At 37.1% G+C, this 11,261-nt stretch overlaps 1 pseudogene; it reads right to left on the bottom strand.

Moving 5' to 3' along the window:
* Positions 1-1,034: 1,034 nt before the first annotated feature.
* LOC143658699 (protein phosphatase inhibitor 2-like) lies at positions 1,035-2,756 on the bottom strand (annotated as a pseudogene).
* Positions 2,757-11,261: the final 8,505 nt, after the last annotated feature.

Below are 11,261 nucleotides of genomic sequence, written 5' to 3'. Positions count from 1 at the left end.
TGGTTTTGTTTTGTATTTCCTAATGCTAATGATGTTGAGCATCTTTTCATGTGCCTATTGGTCATTTGCATATTTTGGGAGAAAAAGCTATTTAAGTCCTTTGCCCATTTAAAAACTGGGTATCTGTCTTTTTTGTGTTGAGTGGTAGGAATTCTTTATTCTGGATATTAAACCCTTGTCATATATATGGTTTCTAAATATGCTATCCTACTCTGTCAGTTCTCTTTTCACTTTCTTTTTTTTAATTTTCATTTATTAATTAAAAAAATTAACAACAAACAAAAATACTAACATATCATTCCATTCTACATATATAATCAGTAATTCTTAATATCATCACATAGTTGCATATTCATCATTTCTTAGAACATTTGCATCGATTTAGAAATAGAAATAAAAAGACAACAGAAAAAAAGAAAATGATAACAGAAAAAAAGATTATACATACAATACACCTTACCCCTCACTTTCATTTATCACTAGCATTTCAAACTAAATTTATTTATTATTTTTTTTAATTCTTCCACTTTTTATTGATTTTGACATACTGATATTTCCATAAACTTGCAAGTGGAAGACAAGCTGTTAAATAAAAGTCTTTCATATATACAATATACAGAAATTATTTTAAAAGTCTGTTCATAAATGGATTCTTTAGTACTGACAAAAAATTAAGATTCAAATAATTGACTAGAAATGAAGCCATCACTAAATCAAAATACACAGGAACTATATTTCTTTTCAGGAAAAAAATCCAAATGATTCTTATTGTGTTAGAAGAATAAAGTAGATTTGTCATAGTCTACATTATCATATTCCCTTAAAGCAGGGACTATTTAAAATTTTTATATTAAAAAATGTTCAGGCTTACTTCTGTCTGTGCACATTCAGGAACTATAATCATATCACTGGTTGCACACAATTTTCTCATCATGCAAAAAAATGTCAGTTATTTTCTAAGAGCTAAATAGGCCAAACAATAAACTAATAATGTCTGTTTAATTAGCAAGCTACAAACCACAGAGATGTACAAATTCAGAGTTAAATTTTATTTCCTGTTTATAGTACTACTGTTACACAAACATTTTCTCTTAATATTAGAAGAAATAATAGGCACTGATGATCAAAGAATTTCATTGCTGTAGCAAATGATTCTACATGTGAGAGAAGGAAGGGTTCCTAATATCTTGACAATCTTTATGATACTTTATAAAGGTAAATTGTGTATGTGTGTAAAAGAGTGGGAAACAAAGTATATTAGAGTTACATTACAAAAATAGATCTGAAGTCTGCCCAGCTAGTGTACCAAAAATAACCAAAACAAAACCAGAGCAGATGCTAGTGCAAGTTTAACTTGATAATTTATTTGTGTAAAAAGGCTAGTTTTGATGAGAAAAAGTTCAATTCTTTCCTTGTAAGCACAGAGAACTCAAGAGGAGTTTTAAAGGTAGTAGGCCAAGAAACTGGAACAGTAACTTTTATAATCCTTTTCAATTAAACAGACAAATCAAGTTGAAGAAAAGTGTTAAAATACTTTTAAGCCTGAATATTAACCAGCCTATATAATCTGTTGTTCCAATGGGATTTTGATTAAAAAAACAAAACAAAACAAACTTTTTTAAGAGCTACCACATCTGGAAGTGAAGAAAATAAATTAGCCACCCCCACAGAAGATAATGTTTTAACCTCTAAAGCATAAAAAGCTATATAATATCTTATACAAATTAACCAGTGTTCATACAAAAGTAATACAGTTTTGGATCGATGACATTATGCTGTATTTGTGGTGAAGTACTAGGCACAAGAATATAGGTATCAATTAGGCATTTTCAGTCTAATCAGTCTCTAAGATTACCATTTAATTCTTGGCAATATATTATAATTGGTATGCATTTCAGTACTTAGGTCATGAATTGTAGAGAACAAGAAGCAGAATATTATATTAACAGGGTTTGTATCTGACAAACAATTGCATTGTTGAACAAATCTCTTCTATGAACTGGATTTGTTTTGCAGTTGGTTACCTGCAGTAGATCCTTGATTTGATTCTTCCATATTCATGCTCTCTCCATCGGCAGCCTCTAACATTTCTTCATCTTCATCTTCCTCATCATCATGCAGGTCTTTTGAAATTAATTGTCTAGCTAATTTAATATTTAGTCCTTCATTGTAGTGAAGCTTCCTTTTCATTTCAAACTGTTGCTTTTTTTCTTGTTCTTCAGGTGAGAGGTCACTATCCTCCTCCCCACTGCTTTCTTGTTCCTGAATCCAATACTTTGGCTCCGAGCCTTCAGCAGCAGCTAATTTTTTGGCTAAAAGATCTGGTGTCATGGCTTCAGTGGTTTCTGAATCACTCAAAGCATCCTCATCATCACCTATCATACTATGGTAAGGAGTGCTAGGTTCATCTATTTTCATTAAGCCATAGTCTTTGTCTGCTGGATGTTATGTTGCCAGGATGTTCATTTCATCCCACTTCTGGGATTTTTAACTCAGCTCTTCATCGACACTCCCACTGGGCTGCTCGGCCGAAGCCAACACAGAGGAAGTCGCAGAGCTCTTGTTCTTCAAGATCCCCTTGATGGGCTGGTGAGAGGCCGTCGAGGCCGCCATTGCCCGCCGATCCGGCTGTCGGCTTAGTGTCGCCGCTTGGCGCGGGCTCAAGGAAGGGAAAGGACAGACGTGAGCAAGGACCTTCCAGGCAGTCACGGAGCCCGCTCGAGGCTAAGGCGGCCGCACCTGCTGGCACAGAGATGGTTACCAGCGTCGCTGTCACGACACAACGACCCCGACGCCGCAGCCGACGGCCAGCACCTTCACGGTGTCCGGCAAAGAGAGGCCGGCTTAGTACCCCGGCGCGGCAACGACGCGGACGTCAAAAGCTCAAACTAAATTTATTTTAACATGTGTTCCCCCTATTATTTATTTTTATTCCATATGTTCTATTCATCTGTTGATATAGTAGATAAAAGGAGTATCAGACACAAGGTTTTCACAATCACAGAGTCACATTGTGAAAGCTATATCATTATACAATCATCATCAAGAAACATGGCTACTGGAACACAGCCCTGCATTTTCAGGTAGCTCCCTCAAGCCTCTCTATTACATCTTGAAGAGCAAGGTGATATCTACTTAATGTGTAAGAATAACCTCCAGGATAACCTCTCGACTCTGGAATCTCTCAGCCATTGACACTTAGTCTCATTTCACTCTTCCCCCTTTTGGTCAAGAAGGTTCTCTCAATCCCTTGATGTTGATTCTCAGCTCATTCTAGGGTTTTTCTCAATCCCTTGATGCTGAGTCTCAGCTCATTCCAGGATCTCTGTCCCACATTGCCAGGAAGGTCCACACCCCTGGGAGTCATGTCCCAATGCAGACAGGGGGAGGGTGGGTGGTAAGACTGCTTGTCATGTTGGCTGGAGGGAGAGGCCACATCTGAGCAACAAAAGAGGCTCTCTTGGGGGTGACTCTTAGGCCTAGATTTTAAATAGACTTGACCTATCCTTTGTGGGGTTAAGTTTCATATGAATAAACCCCAACTGGGGGCTCAGCCTATAGCTTTGGTTGTCCACGCTGCTTGTGAGAATATCAAGAATTCAACTTGGGGAAGTTGAATTTCTCCCCGTTCTCACCATTCCCCGAAGGGGGCTTTGCAAATACTTTTCCACTCACTGATCGAATCACTCTGGGATTCATTGGGGAATTACTCTGAACAAACCAACAAAATCTTATGTTCTACCTGAGAGTCCAAGTACTTATGGTGTTCAATCAAACTATCTACATAAGTTATATTGGGAAATGCACTAGTTAAAATATAAATTTTTTAACAAATAAACATTTTTTTGCTTTAGTCTCACACATAAGGTGACATTTTAAAATATTAATTACTATCTATTTTCAGCACCCTGCAATAATGACATTCCTTTGTTCCTCCTCATGTAAAAACATTTTTAAAATTTGTACATTTGACTATTATTGTACACTCTAGGCATTCCTAGATTATACCATCTCAATCTTTAACATGTATCTTTCTTTCTGATTTCATTTATGTCCCCAGCCTTCCTCCCTCTATCATCCTTACATGCAGCTTCATTCAGTGTTTTAACATAAACGTATTACAGTTAGGTATATTGTGCTGTCCATTCTGAGTTTTTATATCCAGTCCTGTTGCACAGTCTGTATCCCTTCAGCTCCAGTTACCCAATATCTTACTCTGTTTCTATCTTCTGATGGTCTCTGTTACCAATGACATATTCCAAGTTTATTCACTAATGTCAGTTCATATCAGTGAGACCATACAGTATTTGTCCTTTTGTTTATGGCTAGTCTCACTCAGCATAATGTTCTCAAGGTCCATCCATGTTGTTACATACTTCATAAGTTTATTCTGTCTTAAAGCTGCATAATATTCCATCGTATATATATACCACAGTTTGTTTATCCACTCATCTGCTGATGGACATTTTGGCTGTTTCCATCTCCTTGCAATTGTAAATAATGGTGCTATGAACATTGGCGTGCAAATGTCCATTTGTGTCTTTGCACTTATGTCCTCTGAGTAGATGCCTAGCAATGGTATTGCTGGGTCATATGGCAATTCTATATTCAGCTTTTTGAGGAACCGCCAAACTGCCTTCCACAGTGGTTGCACCATTTGACATTCCCACCAACAGTGGATAGGTGTGCCTCTTTCTCCACATCCTCTCCAGCACTTGTCATTTTTTGTTTTGTTGATAATGGCCATTCTTGTGGGTGTGAGACAATATCTCATTGTAGTTTTGATTTGCATTTCTCTAATGGCCAGGAACGTTGAGCATCTCTTCATGTGCCTTTTGGCCATTTGTATTTCCTCTTCTGAGAAGTGTCTGTTCAAGTCATTTTCCCATTTTGTAATTGGATTGTCTGTCTTTTTGTTGTTGAGTTGAACAATCTCTCTTTTTTCCTTGACCCACTGGTAGTTTAAGAGTGTGTTGTTGCGCCTCCACATATTTGTGAATTTTCTGGCACTCTGCCTATTATCGATTTCCAACTTCATTCCTTTATGATCTGAGAAAGTGTTTTGTATGATTTAAATCTTTTTAAATTTTTTGACACGTGCTTTGTGACCCAGCATATGGTCTGTCTTTGAGAATGATCCATGAGCACTTGAGAAAAAGGTGTATCCTGCTGTTGTGGGGTGTAATGTCCTATAAATGTCTGTTAAGTCTAGCTCATTTATTGTAATATTCAAATTCTCTTTTTCTTTAGTGATCCTCTGTCTTGATGTTCTGTCCATTGATGAGAGTGGGGAATTGAAGTCTCCAACTATTATGGTAGATGTGTCTGTTTCCCTTTGCAGTGTTTGCAGTGTTTGCCTCATGTATTTTGGGGCATTCTGGTTCTGTGCATAAATGTTTGTGATTATTATGTCTTCAGGTTGAATTTTTCCTTTTATTAGTACATAGTATCCTTCTTTATCTCTTTTAACTGTTTTACATTTGAAGTCTAATTTGTTGGATATTATATAGCTACTCCTGCTCTTTTCTGGTTTTTATTTGCATGAAATATCTTTTCCCATCCTTTCACTTTCAACCTATGTTTATTTTTGCGTCTAAGATGTGTTTCCTTTAGACAGCATATACAAGGATCCTGTTTTTTTAATCCATTCTGCCAGTCTATGTCTTTTGATTGGGGAGTTCAATCCATTAACATTTAGTGTTATTAATGTATGGGTAGTACTTTCTTCTGCCATTTTGACTTTTGTATTTTATATGTCATATCTAATTTTCCTTCTTTCTACACTCTTCTCCACACGTCTTTCTTCTGTGTTTTCGTATCTGTCTCTAGTGCTCCCTTTAGTATTTCTTGCAGAGCTGGTCCCTTGGTCACAAATTCTCTCCGTGATTTTTTGTCTGAAAATATTTTCATTTCTCCCTCATTCTTGAAGGACAATTTTGCTGGCTATAGAATTCTTGGTTGGCAGTTTTTCTCTTTCAGTAATTTTAATATATCATCCCACTGTCTTCTCGCCTCCATGGTTTCGGCTGAGAAATCTACACATAGTCTTATTGGGTTTCCCTTGTATGTGATGGATTGCTTTTCTCTTGCTGCTTTCAAGATCCTCTCTTTCTCTTTGACCTCTGACTTTCTGACTAGTAAGTGTCTTGGAGAACGTCTATTTGGATCTGTTCTCTTTGGGGTACGCTGCATTTCTTGGATCTGTAATTTTAGGTCTTTCATAAGAGTTGGGAAATTTTCAGTGATAATTTCCTCCATTAGTTTTTCTCCTCCTTTTCCTTTCTCTTCTCCTTCTGGGACACCCACAACATGTATATTTGTGTGCTTCATATTATCATTCAATTCCCTGAGTCCCTGCTCATATTTTTCCATTTTTTCCCTATAGTTTCTGTTTCTTCTTAGATTTCAGATGTTCCATCCTCCAGTTCACTAATCCTAACCTCTGTCTCTTGAAATCTACCATTGTAGGTTTCCATCGTTTTTTTCATCTCTTCTACTGTATCTTTCATTCCCATAAGTTCTGTGATTTGTTTTTTCAGGCTTTCCATTTCTTCTTTTTGTTCATTCCTTGCCTTCTTCATATCCTCCCTCAATTCATTGATTTGGTTTTTGATGAGGTTTTCCATGTCTGTTCGTATATTCTGAATTGTTTCAGCTCCTGTATCTCATTTGAACTATTGGTTTGTTCCTTTGACTCGGCCATATCTTCAATTTTCCTGGTGTGATTTGTTATTTTTTGCTGGCATCTAGACATTTAACTACATTAATTAGTTTATTCTGGAGATTGCTTTCACTTATCTTACCTAGGGTTTTCTTGCTAGATGAATTTGGTGTCTATCTGTTCTTTGACCTTCAGTTCAGGTTTTTCTGGACCTCTAGCTTAGGTTTTGTTTAACAGGATAATTTTTCAGTTCTTGTTTTCTTGTTTCTTGCCCTGCTTGTATGGTGCTTTTTCCCTCCCTTTAGGAGGGTCTACGTAGGTATTATAGACTCCAGCCAGTTTTTTCTGGACTAAACTGGCCTCTTATCAGATGAAGGAGTCACTGTGTCAGTTTTCCCTGAGTGTGAGACCCAGCAGCTTGAAAGACTTTCCTGTGAAGTCTCTGGGCTCTGTTTTTCTTATCCTGCCCTGTATGTGGTGCTTGTCTGCCTGCGGGTCCCACCAGCAAAAGATGTTGTGGGACCTTCAACTTTGGAAGACTCTCCCTGCTGGGGGCATGGTGCAGACAGAGGAGAGGTTGTAGGCCGGTTTTAATGGCTTCAAATTGCCAAGCCCTGGGGTCTGAAATCCTTGAGGGAATGATTCCACCTGAGTTGGGCTTCACCCCACCCCTGGGGAAGGCACAGGTCAGAGACAGCCCTGAAAGCAGTCCGTTTCTGCCTATGCCTGGGGCTGTTGCAACCCGAGAAGTCCTGCTGCTGAATCCAGAGGCAGCCAAGCCTCCGTAGAAACACAGCCACCAAAACCTCCATTTCCTCCCCTTTCCTCTTTTTCTGTTAGCCCAATGAATGACCTCGGACTTGACCAGGTTCTCCGGAGCTGGGGGCCTATTTTTAGTAGTCAGAATTTGTTAATTAATTCCACAGTTGGCGTTTAATTGTGCTCAGTCCCTGCTGCTGATAAATTTCTTTTGCTTTCCCCTCTGGGAAGTAGCCTGTGGGGGAGGGGCACCAGCTGCCAGGGCTTGGAGAACTCACAGTTCTGGGGAGGCTCTCAGCCAGTCCAGCTGTTCCAGACTGGGGTATGCTGTGTGTCCAGTCACTGACGTGGCTCTGGGATCTGTTCTGTACTTTTCCTGTTTATTTAGTAGTTGTTCTGGAGGATGAACTAAAACGCGCACATTGCTAAGCCGCCATCTTGGCCACACCCTCCTCTTTCCATGTTCTTGATAATGCCCTTAGATGCACAAAAGTTGTTTTTAATGCAATTTTATTGATATATTCACACACTCACAGTATTATATATTTGTACAGTAAATTTTAGAACATTTTCATTATTCCAAAAAAACCAAAACCCAAAACAAAGCCCAGACAAAAACATCTCATGCTCCATATCATCCCCTATTATTGACCCCTAGCATTGGTGTGGCACATTTGTTACTGATGATGAAAGAATATTAAAATATTACTGTTAACTATAGTCCATAGTTTGCGTAGGTACATTTTCCTCCATATACTACTCTGTTATTAATTCCTTATAATAGTGACTTGCATTTGTTCTTGTTCATGAAAGGCCTTTTTATATTTGTACTGTTAATCACCATCATTGTCCACCACAAGATTCACTGTGTTTTATACTCTGATGTTGTTTTTTATTTTTATATTTATTTATTTTATTTTATTTTATTTATTTTTTTATTAAAAAATAAACTAACACAACATTTAGAAATCATTCCATTCTACATATGCAATCAGTGATTCTTAATATCATCACATAGATGTATGATCATCATTTCTTAGTACATTTTCATCGATTTAGAAAAAGAAATAGCAAGACAACAGAAAAAGAAATAAAATGATAATATAGAGGAAAAAAATAAAAATAAAAATACAAAAAATATATCAAAAAACAAAAACAAACAAACAAAAACTATAGCTCAGATGCAGCTTCATTCAGTGTTTTAACATAATTACATTACAATTAGGTAGTATTGTGCTGTCCATTTTTGAGTTTTAGTATTCAGTCCTGTTGCACAGTCTGTATCCCATCAGCTTCAATTACCCATTATCTTAACCTATTTCTAACTCCTGATGGTCTCTGTTACCAATGACATATTCCAAGTTTATTCTCTAATGTCGGTTCACATCAGTGGGACCATACAGTATTTGTCCTTTAGTTTTTGGCTAGTCTCACTCAGCATAATGTTTTCTAGGTCCATCCATGTTATTACATGCTTCATAAGTTTATTCTGTCTTAAAGCTGCATAATATTCCATCGTATGTATATGCCACAGTTTGTTTAGCCACTCGTCTGTTGATGGACATTTTGGCTGTTTCCATCTCTTTGCAATTGTAAATAACGCTGCTATAAACATTGGTGTGCAAATGTCCGTTTGTGTCTTTGCCCTTAAGTCCTTTGAGTAGATACCTAGCAATGGTATTGCTGGGTCGTATGGCAATTCTATATTGAGCTTTTTGAGGAACCACCAAACTGCCTTCCACAGTGGTTGCACCATTTGACATTCCCACCAACAGTGGATAAGTGTGCCTCTTTCTCCACATCCTCTCCAACACTTGTCATTTTCTGTTTCGTTGATAATGGCCATTCTGGTGGGTGTGAGATGATATCTCATCGTGGTTTTGACTTGCATTTCTCTAATGGCAAGGAACACTGAGCATCACTTCATGTGCCTTTTGGCCATTTATATTTCCTCTTCTGATAGGTGTCTGTTCAAGTCTTTTTCCCATTTTGTAATTGGATTGGCTGTCTTTTTGTTGTTGAGTTGAACAATCTCTTTATAAATTCTGAATGCTAGACCTTTATCTGATATGTCGTTTCCAAATATTGTCTCCCATTGTGTAGGCTGTCTTTCTACTTTCTTGATGAAGTTCTTTGATGCACAAACGTGTTTAATTTTGAGGAGCTCCCATTTATTTATTTCTTTTTTTCAGTGCTCTTGCTTTAGGTTTAAGGTCCATAAAACCACCTCCAATTGTAAGATTCATTAGATATCTCCCTACATTTTCCTCTAACTATTTTATGGTCTTAGACCTAATGTTTAGATCTTTGATCCATTTTGAGTTAACTTTTGTATAGGGTGTGAGATACGGGTCCTCTTTCATTCTTTTGCATATGGATATCCAGTTCTCTAGGCACCATTTATTGAAGAGACTGTTCTGTCCCAGGTGAGTTGGCTTGACTGTCTTATCAAAGATCAAATGTCCATAGATGAGAGGGTCTATATCTGAGCACTCTATTTGATTCCATTGGTCAATATATCTATCTTTATGCCAGTACCATGCTGTTTTGACCACTGTGGCTTCATAATATGCCTTAAAGTCCAGCAGCGTGAGACCTCCAGCTTCATTTTTTTTTTCCCAAGATACTTTTAGCAATTCGGGGCACCCTGCCCTTCCAGATAAATTTGCTTATTGGTTTTTCTATTTCTGAAAAATAAGTTGTTGGGATTTTGATTGATATTGTATTGAATCTGTAAATCAATTTAGGTAGAATTGACATCTTAACTATATTTAGTCTTCCAATCCATGAACACGGTATGCCCTTCCATCTATTTAGGTCTTCTGTGATTTCTTTTAACAGTTTTTTGTAGTTTTCTTTGTATAGGTCTTTTGTCTCTTTAGTTAAATTTATTCTTAAGTATTTTATTCTTTTAGTTGAAATTGTAAATTGAATATGTTTCTTGATTTCCCCCTCAGCTTGTTCATTGCTAGTGTATAGAAACACTACAGATTTTTGAATGTTGATCTTGTAACCTTCTACTTTGCTGTACTCATTTGTTAGCTCTAGTAGTTTTGTTGTGGATTTTTCCAGGTTTTCGACGTATACTATCATATTATCTGCAAACAGTGATAGTTTTACTTCTTCCTTTCCAATTTTGATGCCTTGTATTTCTTTTTCTTGTCTAATTGCTCTGGCTAGAAACACCAACACAATGTTGAATAACAGTGGTAATAATGGACATCCTTGTCTTGTTCCTGATCTTAGGGGGAAAGTTTTCAATTTTTCCCCATTGAGGATGATATTAGCTGTGGGTTTTTCATATATTCCCTCTAGCATTTTAAGGAAGTTCCCTTGTAATCCTATCCTTTGAAGTGTTTTCAACAGGAAAGGAGGTTGAATCTTGTCAAATGCCTTCTCTGCATCAATCGAGATGATCCTGTGATTTTTCTGCTTTGATTTGCTGATATGGTGTATTACATTAATTGATTTTCTTCTGTTGAACCATCCTTCCATACTGGGATGAATCCTACGTGGTCATGATGTATAATTCTTTTATTGTGTTGCTGGATTTGATTTGCTAGAATTTTGTTGAGGATTTTTGCATCTATATTCATTAGAGAGATTGGTCTATAGTTTTCTTTTTTTGTAATATCTTTGGTTTTGGTGTGAGGGTGATGTTGGCTTCATAGAATGAATTAGGTAGCTTTCCCTCCTCTTCAATTTATTGAAGAGTTTGAGGAGAGTTGGTACTAATTCTTTCTGGAATGTTTGGTAGAATTCACATGTGAAGCCGTCTGGTCCTGGACTTTTCTTTTTGGGAAGCTTTTGAATGACTGATTCAATTTCTTTACTTGTGATT

The sequence above is a fragment of the Tamandua tetradactyla genome, chromosome 16 (assembly GCF_023851605.1).
Source record: "Tamandua tetradactyla isolate mTamTet1 chromosome 16, mTamTet1.pri, whole genome shotgun sequence".
NCBI classification, from domain to species: Eukaryota; Metazoa; Chordata; class Mammalia; order Pilosa; family Myrmecophagidae; genus Tamandua; species Tamandua tetradactyla.
The sequence above is the reverse complement of the archived record's forward strand: the minus strand, read 5'-3'. Positions and strand labels throughout refer to the sequence as shown.